This window comes from Nycticebus coucang, chromosome 15 (genome assembly GCF_027406575.1).
Source record: "Nycticebus coucang isolate mNycCou1 chromosome 15, mNycCou1.pri, whole genome shotgun sequence".
NCBI lineage: Eukaryota > Metazoa > Chordata > Mammalia > Primates > Lorisidae > Nycticebus > Nycticebus coucang.
The window spans coordinates 67216055-67227215 of NC_069794.1; the positions used below are offsets into that span (position 1 = coordinate 67216055).

At 41.3% G+C, this 11161-nt stretch overlaps 1 pseudogene; it reads left to right on the forward strand.

The window, feature by feature from the left end:
• The first annotated feature begins 446 nt into the window (after nt 1-446).
• Nucleotides 447-10614, forward strand: LOC128566464 (52 kDa repressor of the inhibitor of the protein kinase-like; annotated as a pseudogene).
• The last annotated feature ends 547 nt before the right edge of the window (nt 10615-11161 follow it).

Consider the following 11161-nt stretch of genomic DNA (forward strand, 5'->3'; position numbering starts at 1 on the left):
CCAGGCGTTGTGGCAGGCACCTCTAGTCCCAGCTACTTGGGAGGTTGAGGTAAGAGAATCACTTAAGCCTAAGAGTTGGAGGTTGCTGTGAGCTGTGATGTCATAGCACTCTACCCTGGGCAACATAGTGAGACTCTGTCTCAAAAAAAAAAAAAGAAAAGAAAAAGGTAAAACAAAAGGACATTTTTAAGGTGGTGAAACAATTCTGTATGATACTGTCATGGTCAGTACATGATACCACCAATTTATAAAAAACCAAAGACTTTGAGAGCACAAAAAACAATTTTAATGTATAAAAATTTTAAAAAATCATTTAGGAAGTTGGGCGATCCCAAGATGCAGTGTAGAATGTGACAAAAGAATCTAACTGTATTATGTATGTATGAAACAAGCTCACTGAAGAGGGGTAAGGAAAACGTTGCAGACAAACAAGAGGGAGGGCTAGAATGATCCATGTTGTGCTGGATGAGAGCCGGAGACATCAGCATGAATTTATGTACAGCTTAACACAAGTACAGATGGTTATGAAACGACATATGCATGGGTGTGTGTGTGTATACACTGGTTAGTACACAGGCATGTATTTCCTTGCTCTGTCATCTGAGAGGGCCTACAAGCAACTACCCTCTCCACAGCTAGTGTCCAGATCTTGATTTCTAATACCAATCTTCATTAAAAGAAACAAGAGATGCTTGGGAAAATGACTGATTCTAGCATTGAAGCACAAAATATGCAATTTGGGCCTCAAGCATCTTTTAATGAAAGTAAAGACGTGCAAAACAGATAAACCCCATGATGATGGAGAAATGCCAAAGGAATGTAGGAGCCAACTAAAAGAGCTCTCAGGCTGGGTATCTGCGCTCAGTGGTTAGGGCACCAGCCACATACACCAGGGCTGGTGGGTTCGAACCCAGCCCAGTCATGTTAAACAACGACAACTGCAACAACAACAACAACAAAAATAGCCGGGTGTTGTGGCAGGCTCCTGTAGTCCCAGCTATTTGGGAAGCTGAGGCAAGACAATAGCTTAAGCCCAAGAGTTTGAGGTTGCTGTGACACCACCTCACTCTGCTGAGGGTGACATAGTGAGACTCTGTCTGGGGGGTGTGGGAGATTAAAAAATAAATAAATTAGCCGGGCGTTGTGGCGGGTGCCTGTAGTCCCAGTTGCTTGGGAGGCTGAGGCAAGAGAATCGCTTAAGCCCAAGAGTTAGAGGTTGCTGTGAGCCATGTGACGCCACAGCACTCTACCCGAGGGCGATACAGTGAGACTCTGTCCCTACAAAAAAAAAATAAAATAAAATAAATAAATAAATAAATAAATAAATAAATAAAAGAGGGTGTCACCTGCGACTCAGTGAGTAGGGCACTGCCCCCATATACCAAGGGTGGTGGGTTCAAACTCGGCCCCAGACAAACTGCAACAAAAAGTAGCCGGGCGTTGTGGCAGGCGCCTGTGGTCCCAGCTACTCAGGAGGCTGAGGCAAGAGAATCGCCTAAGCTCAGGAGTTGGAGGTTGCTGTGAGCTGTGACGCCACTGCACTCTACCAAGGGCAACAAAGTGAGACTCTGTCTCAAATAAATAAATAAATAATAAATAAGCGAGCTCCCAATGGTGAAACCAAGAGTAATTGGACAGGGTGCTGGTTCTGCTGAGCTAGAGGAGGGCTGGATGGGGGAGCAGGAGTGTTGACCATGACATGGAACTTCTGGGCTGCAGCCAAATCCCCAGCTGCAAGTTGAAGAGCATGCACTCCCACCTGCTTCTGCGGGATCCTGCCAGATGCCAGAGGTGGTGGAGAATTGTCAGAGAGCAGACTGGAAGATGGAACACTGATCAGCTAAATAAACACTATCAAATACATGCCAAATGCTTTGTGACCTCTGTCATCTGTAGGACTAGTCCTTAAAGGACAGTTCTTTGAGATAATTAAATACCAACAATATTTGATCTTAACAGACATTTGAACAATCCACTTAGTAGACACAGAAAATGAATAAAGGAATTGAGTGAAGGCTCAGCACCTGTAGTTCAGTGATTATTGCACCAGGCACATACACTAAGGCTGGCAGGTTCGAACCCAGTCTGAGCCTGCTAAATAGTAATGACAACTGAGACAAAAAAAATAGCCAGGCATTGTGGCAGATGCCTGTAGTCCCAGCTACTCGGGAGGCTGAGGCAAGAGAATCGCCTAAGCCCAAGAGCTGGAGGTTGCTGTGAGCTGTGACACCATGGCACTCTACCAAGGGTGACATAGAGAGACTCTGTCTCAAAAAAATAAAAAACAAAAAGAATTGAGTGAAGATGAAATCAGGACACTGAAACAGAAAAAAAAAAAAAAAAGAACAAAACTCCTGAACAGAAACAAAAACATAAATCAACAAGAGCAATGTTCAGAACCCAGGGGATGGGGTAGAGGGGAGAGCATTTTACCTTACCCTTGAAGAGAAGGAAAACAAAGAATACCCAGAACCTCTATTTGAAATCTTGATTCCTGTTAGAAAGCAAACACACCTCATCCCAGAAAGTTTCTTTACTCCTGGCAACTTACAAGCACTGCTGAGTAAGAGGTTCTGAGAAAGCACTTTGAGACAACAGTGGTAAACACATTGTTTTTTGGGAAAAGACAATAGAAACAGACGCTGGGGATCTGGTGAGGGCTGATTTGGGAAGAAACCAGGGAAGTGAGAGACTCACCCTTCTTTTTCACTGAAGATACAGTGGAAATAGTAGAGAAAGAGTGCCTACCCAGTGCAGAAATGTCGGCTGTGAAATTCCACACTATAAACAACCTGAGAAGTGGGGGCTGAATACGGAGTAAGCTGAGCTTACACTGTGCCCAGTGGATTTTCTTCCTAAATGAAAGTTGTTGCTTCTAGACTTTTAGAGAAATATCCCCGAGCTATCTACATACATTGCTCTTCCTGTGCCTAAAATACATGGTTGGCAAACTCATCTATGAGGGTATCTGTTGCATTGGGAACAATTGAGGAAGTTTGTTCTTTCTTTCCCATCAATCACCACAGTGGCTTTCAGAACTTGACATGTCATTTCTATTTTTTTTTTTTTTGGAACAGTGATGAAAGGGATAAAAAGAACCGAAGACAATTTGCCATTCTCAGTGGACAGGAAGGCACAATGCTTTTATAATTTTAGCACATCTCCTGCAAGCACTTGTTTTATGTTTAGATGGTATAAATAGTGACATAACTCTTTTTTTTTTTTTTAAGAGACAGAGTTTCACGTTGTCACCCTAGGTAGAGTGCAATGGCGTCACAGCTCACAGCAACCTCCAGCTTAGGTGATTCTCTTGCCTCAGCTTCCCAAATAGCTAGGACTATAGGCACCCACCACAATGCCCAGCTATTTTTTTGTTGCAGTTTGGCCAGGACCGGGTTCAAACCCACCACCCAGAAATAACCCTTTTTTTTTTTTTTCTTAAGAGCATGCATGAACTTTTATTTTTTTTCTTTTTTTTTATTGTTAAATCGTAGCTGTGTACATTAGTGCAATCGCCTGTACCCATTCTAAGATGCACCACAGATGTGGCCCCACCCATTACCCTCCTTCCACCAAAACCTCCCCCCTCCCTACCAATTCCATGGCCCTTTCCCCACAGTCTTGTGCTATAGTTGGGTTATAGTCTTCATGTGAAAGCTATAATTTAGCTTCATAGTAGGGCTGAGTACATTGGATACTTTTTCTTCCATTCCTGAGATACGTTGCTAAGAAGAATATGTTCCAGCTCCATCCATGTAAACATGAAAGAGGTAAAGACTCCATCTTTCTTTAAGGCCGCATAGTATTCCATGGTATACATGTACCACAATTTGCTAGTCCATTCGTGGGTCGATGGGCACTTGGGCTTCTTCCATGACTTAGCAATTATGAATTGGGCTACAATAAACATTCTGGTACAGATGTCTTTGTTATATTGCGAATTTTGGTTTTCTGGGTATAAACCTAGAAAAGGAATTATAGGATTGAATGGCAGGTCTATTTTTAGGTCTCTAAGTATTCTCCAAACATCCTTCCAGAAGGAACATATTAGTGGGCATTCCCACCAGCAGTGTAGAAGTGTGCCCTTTCCTCCACATCTACGCCAACATTTCTGGTTTTGGGATTTTGTTATGTGGGCTACTCTTACTGGGGTTGGGTGATATCTCAGAGTAGTTTTGATTTGCATTTCTCTGATGATTAAGGATGATGAGCTTTTTTTCATGTGTTTGTAGATCGTGCGTCGGTCTTCTTTAGAGAAGTTTCTCTTCAAGTCCCTTGTCCACCCTGAGATGGGGTCATGTGTTCTTTTCTTGTTAATACGTTTGAGTTCTCTGTGGATTCTGGTTATTAGACCTTTATCGGAGGTATAACCTGCAAATATTTTCTCCCATTCTAGGGCTGTCTGCTTGCTTTACTCACTATGTTCTTGGCTGTGCAGAAGCTTTTTAGTTTGATCAAGTCCCAGTAGTGTATTTTTTGATACTGCTTCAATTGCCTGGGGAGTCCTCCTCATAAAATATTCACCCAGGCCGATTCCTTCAAGAGTTTTCCCTGCACTTTCTTCAAGTATTTTTATAGTTTCATGTCTTAAGTTTAAATCTTTTATCCAGTGAGAGTCTATCTTAGTTAATGGTGAAAGGTGTGGGTCCAGTTTCAATCTTCTACAGGTTGCCAGCCAGTTTACCCAGCACCATTTGTTAAATAGGGAATCTTTTCCCCATTGAATGTTTTTAAATGGCTTGTCAAAGATCAAATAACGGTAAGTAGCTGGATCCATCTCTTGGTTCTCTATTCTGTTCCAGACATCTACTTCTCTGTTTTTGTGCCAGTACCATGCTGTTTTGATCACTATGGATTTATAGTACAGTCTCAGGTCTGGTAGCGTGATTCCTCCTGCTTTGTTTGTATTGCTCAGTAATGTTTTGGCTATTCAAGGTTTTTTCTGATTCCATATAAAACGAAGTATTATTTTTTCAAGATCTTTAAAGTATGACAATGGAGCTTTAATAGGAATTGCATTAAAGTTATATATTGCTTTGGGCAATATGAACATTTTAACAATGTTGATTCTTCCCAGCCATGAGCATGGTATGTTTTTCCATCTGTTAACATCTTCGGGTATTTCTTTTCTTAGAGTTTCATAGTTCTCTTTGTAGAGATCTTTCACGTCCTTTGTTAGGTATACTCCCAAATGTTTCATCTTCTTTGGCACTACTGTGAAAAAAATAGAGTCCTTGACTGTTTGTTCGGCTTGGTTATTGTTGGTATATATAAAGGCTACAGATTTATGGGTGTTGATTTTGTAGCCTGAGACATTGCTATATTCCTTGATCACTTCTAAAAATTTTATAGTAGAATCCCTAGTGTTTTCCAGAAATACGATCATATCATCTGCAAAGAGTGAAAGTTTGACCTCTTCTGACCCTATGTGGATACCGTTGATCGCCTTTTCTTCCCTAATTGCAATGGCTAAAACTTCCATTACAATGTTAAAGAGCAATGGAGACAATGGGCAACCTTGCCTGGTTCCTGATCTAAGTGGAAATGATTCCAATTTAACTCCATTCAATACGATATTGGCTTTGGGTTTGCTGTAGATGGCCTCTATTAGTTTAAGAACTGTCCCTTCTATACCAATTTTCTTAAGTGCTCTGATCATGAAGGGATGCTGGATATTATCAAAATCTTTTTCTGCATCAATTGAGAGAACCATATGGTCTTTATTTTTAAGTTTGTTTATGTGTTGAATTACATTTATAGATTTACGTATATTGAACCAGACTTGAGACCCTGGGATAAATCCAACTTGGTCATGGTGTTTAATTTTTTTGATGTGTTGTTGGATTCTGTTTGTTAGGATCTTATTGAATATTTTAGCATCAATATTCATTAGTGATATTGGTCTATAATTTTCTTTTCTTGTTGGGTCTTTCCCTGGTTTGGGGATCAAGGTGATGTTTGCTTTGTAGAATGTGCTGGGTAATATTCCTTCTTTTTCTATATTTTGGAAGAGGTTTACTAGTATAGGTACTAGTTCTTCTTTAAATGTTTGGTAGAATTCTGATGTAAAGCCATCTGGTCCTGGGCTTTTCTTTTTAGGGAGATTTTGTATCGTTGATGCTATTTCAGAACTTGATATAGGCCTGTTCAACATTTCCACTTCGTTCTGGCTAAGTCTTGGTATGTGGCATGCTTCCAGGTATTGGTCGATTTCTTCCAGATTTTCATAGTTGTGAGAGTAGAGTTTCTTGTAGTATTTGTTAAGGATTTTTTGAATTTGTGAGGGGTTTGTTGTTATTTCATCATTACCATTTCTGATTGATGAAATTAAAGATTTTACTCTTTTTTTTCCTGGTTAGGTTGGCCAAAGGTTTATCTATTTCATTGATCTTTTCAAAAAAGCAGCTTTTGGATTTATTGATCTGTTGTATAATTCTATTGTTTTCAATTTCATTTAATTCTGCTCTGATTTTGGTTATTTCTTTTCTTCTGCTGCGTTTGGGGTTGAAGTGTTCTTCTTTCTCCAGTTGCTTGAGATGTTCCATTAAGTTGTTGACCTCCTCTCTTTCCATTTTCTTGAGGAAGGCTTGCAGTGCTATAAATTTCCCTCTTAGGACTTCCCTGGCTGTATCCCAGAGGTTCTGGTAATTCGTGTCTTGATTGTTGTTTTGTTCCAAAAACATGGTGATTTCCTTCTTAATCTCCTCTATAACCCATAAGTGGGTTCAGCATAAGGTTGTTTAGCTTCCATGTTTTTGTATGGGTATGCAGGTTCCTGTTGTTATTGAGTTCAAGTTTTATTCCATGATGGTCTGAGAAGATGCAAGGAATAATTTCAATTTTTTAAAATTTGCTGAGGTTAGATTTGTGGCCTAGGATGTGGTCGATTTTGGAGTATGTTCCGTGGGCTGATGAGATATGAATGTGTATTCAGTTTTTTGGGGATGAAATGTTCTGTAGATGTCTGTTAAGTCCAGATGTTGAATGGTTGAGTTTAAATCTTAAATTTCTTTGCTTAGCTTCTTTCTGGAGGATCTATCCAGGACTGCTAAAGCTGGAGATTTTAAGCTGCTTAAAATCTCCAGCTACTATGGAAGTGGAGGAAATTGAGTTGCTCATGTCTGTTAGAGTTTCTCTTATAAATTGAGGTGCGTTGTGGTTGGGTGCATAAATATTAATAATTGAGATCTCATCATATTGAATATTACCTTTAACAAATATTAAGTGTCCATCCTTATCCTTAATTATTTTGGTTGGTTTAAAGCCTATTGCGTCTGCGAACAGAATTGCAATGCCTGGTTTTTTCTACTTTCCATTTGCCTGGAATATAGATGACCATCCCTTCACATTGAGTCTATATCTGTCTTTTAATGTAAGATGCGATTTTGGATGGAGCAGATATCTGGCTTGAGTTTTTGTATCTAGTCCGCCAACCTATGCCTCTTTAGAGGACAATTTAAACCATTCACATTAATTGAGAGTATTGATAAGCCTTTCACAAGACCGGTGGACATTTTTAATCCTTTTGCAACTGTGGAAGTTGGAATTTGATCAAAAATTTTGGGGGTGGGTTTACTTTTTTGGTGGAGAATTACACTGGTCTTGATGGAGGATAGGTCTAAGAATGTCCTGGAGAGCTGGTTTAGTTGTGGCAAATTTCTTCAACATGTGAATGTCGTTGAAGTATTTAATTTCTCCGTCATAAATGAAGCTCAGTTTAGCTGGGTACAGGATCCTGGGTTGAAAGTTATTTTGTTTTAGGAGATTAAAAGTCGATGACCATCCTCTTCTAGCTTGAAAGGTTTCAGCAGAGAGATCTGCAGTTATTCTGATATTCTTCCCCTTGTAGGTAATGGTTTTCTTTCATCTGCCAGCTTTCAGAATTTTCTCCTTCGTATTAACTTTAGTGAAATTGATTATGATGTGTCTGGGGGATGTCTTATTTGGGTTGAGTCGTGCTGGAGTTCTGCCACTGTCTGCGATCTGAATTTCGGAATCTCTTGGCATGTCTGGAAAGTTCTCCTTCATAATCTCATGGAGAACAGACTCTGTGCCTTGTGAAGCCACTTTGTCACTTTTGGGGATCCCTATAAAACGAATATTCGTTTTCTTCAAATTATCCGAGCACTCTCTGAGAGAGTGGTCTGTTTTTGCTCTCCATTTCTTTTCTTCTTTGAGGGTTTGGGAGCATTCGAAAGCTTTGTCTTCAATGTCAGAAATCCTTTCTTCTGCTTGCTCCATTCTGTTACTGAGGGATTCTACTGTGTTTCTCAGATCTTTGAGGGATGCAACTTCTTGTCTCAATGTGTCAAAATCTTTGGTCATTTGGTCTTTGAATCCATTGAATTCTTGAGATAACTTTTGGAATTCTAATTCAATCTTATTTGCTATCCAGATCCTGAATTCAATTTCTGACTTCTCAGCTATTTGTTTGTGCTTGGGGTCTTGTGCTGTTTCTGCCCCATTGATCCTTGGGGGAGTTGATCTGCTCTGATTATTCATATTGCCAGAGTTTTTCTTTTGATTTTGCCTCGTGATTGTTTTTCACCGTTGCCTCTGGCCATCCTCAGAGTTGGGGAGGTGTCTTTCCAAGATTAGACCCCAGCGGGATCACTCTATTGTTACTGGATCTTTGTAGGGAGTGCCCCTGTGTAGTTCCTCTGGGGCTGCTCTAGCTAGGGAGTTCTGGTTGTGGAAGCAGCTCTGGTTTGTGACACACCCAGTTCCAGCAACAGACTGGGGGTGGTGTGCACGGTTCTGGGAGTGCCAGGCGCCCAGTGACTTTGGCACAGAGAGCCCAAGGCTCCAGCAGTCTCTGGCCAGGAGAAGAGCTCTGTGCAGGGGCAGGGAGGGCTCCAAAGGGCAAGCAGCTACCAGAGTCCCTGTCCAGATGAACGGGCTAGTGTGGAAGCTGGGAGGACACAGGAGGAAGGACGCAGGGTTGCGAGGCTCCCGCAGTTCCTGGTCAGGGAATGTGGAGGCCTGGTGGGTGCAGGTCACCGGTCGGGGGTCGCTGCACAGCTCCTATGGAGGTCTGGGCGGTGCCAAGCCCAGGAGTTTAAGGTTGCCATGAGCTGTGATGTCACAGCACTCTAACCAGGGCAACAGCCCAAGGCTCCAGTGTGCCAAAACCGTCTCACTCTGCCCCTAAGGATTAAGGCTGTAAGGCAGCTCAGTCCCCATCTTTAGGCTGCTCAGTCAGTAGGTTACTTTGACCCACCCAATCCTTGCTCTGAGACCCTGAGGGTGGAGCTTGCCAGGGCAGTTCTTTCACAATGGCTTCCTGCGTCCAGCTCAGTGGCTCAGTTTGGGGCCCCAGACAATGCCCAAAGTTCTCCACACTCCTGCTCAAGCTCTCCCCAAGGCAGTTCAACTGAGTGCCAAGTCCAAGAACACCGAAACAGTTCACAGGTAAGGCCTTTCCGGTTTGCAGTCTCACTGCTGCTTGTACTTACGGTTGCCGGCGTGATTAGGTCTATCAAACACACGCTACCACTTGCCAGTTTTCCACTGTTTTTATCCTCCTCTTGGGGTCTAGAAGTCCCTTGCTGGCTTCCTGTATCCTCAAAGGGATGATTATAGGCAGATCCCACCGGCCAGAGATGCCTAGGTCTTGTCTCCCCAGACTCACTGTTCCCAGTTGCAGGGAAGCTGTTACTCGGCCGCCATCTTTAATCTCTCTCCCCAGACATAACTCTTAAATGGAGTAACTGTACAGTTGGCTCAGCATCCTGTGCAGTGCAGGAACAGACTTGATGTCATTGTCACTGTTGTTGTTCTTTAAAATGTCCTCACTTTTACAAGGGTGTTTGGAAAAATATCTGCAGGGGCAAAGCTCTGCTGTCTTCTTTGGAGACAGCAGCTTGACCACAGTGCTGTATTCACTCAGTGAAGTGATGGAAAACATTGAAGTTTACCGTGAGTTTTGTTTTTGGGAAGCCACACATTTGAAAACTAAACTTGATATTCAGATGAAGCTCTCTGGGAAATTCAACAGAGCATAGAAAAATAACTTGGCACCTCAACTAAACTCTGAGAGTTATACTATAAAGAAACCCTAAGTGTTCCAACATTGGAGTGTATCATCCAGGAACTTAAAGATATATTCATAAAACAGCATCTCACAGATCTGAAATGTTTACTTCTGGTACCCTCAGTCATGGGTCAACTCAAATTCAATGTCAAAGGAACACTATGCTGACATGCATGGAAGTGATGTACCCAATCCTGACACCTCAGCTGAACTTCACTGTTGCAGAATCAAATAGAAACTCAGAGGAAAAGATATTGAGTTTCCATTTACTGTTTTTGAAGCCCTCCACCTGCCTGGCATCAATTTTTTTCCCATTGTGTATGCATTGCTGAAGGTCCCATGTATTCCTCCAAGGATGAAGGTGGAGAATGAGTGCTAAGGAAACCAATGAATGCTTCTCAAAGTATACTAGAGGAATATTTTGACAGACCAAAGGTCAAGTAAGTAACTTGGCCCTGTTTAACATAAATTTTGATATAAAACATGATCTGAATTTAATGGTGGACATTTATATCAAACTCTGTACAACTAAGTCAGAGCTTCCTACAGATAATTTGGAAACCAGTGGAAGTACTTTTTAAAGTACTTAGAGACTTTAAAAATAGGCTTTTTCTTGCATTTGACATTTGAAAGATCTGGAAGGTGTATGTAGACCACTTAATGACTGAGTATGTTTGATGATAGGCCTCCATTGACTACTTCAGCCATTGATAATTGACCTGTTTGAATGGTCCCTCTTTGAACTCTCTCTGCTTTGAACACCTATATGTTCTTCCAGAGGACAGCATTTGAAAATGCCGTGTTTCACTTCTTTGTGATCTCTGCTGGTGGCACTCTTGAATTGTTTTAGCTAAGTCATTTTAGACGTGACATTCACTCTCACAGTGGATCCACGTCAGGTAGAGTTATTTATTCTTTGAAGGAATGAATTTTGAGGAGGTGTTGGAGAAAGGAACTATAAAACATTACATACAACATTGCCCTTTGACTAGTAGGAGTTTTAAATATGTATTTTGTTAATAATCTATAAAGGACAGTTGAAAAAATTACCAGAGAGAGAAGCTTGTAAGCTCACCAAACAAGGATTTCAGTGTAGATTTTTTTTCTTTATCAAATGAACTTAAAGGA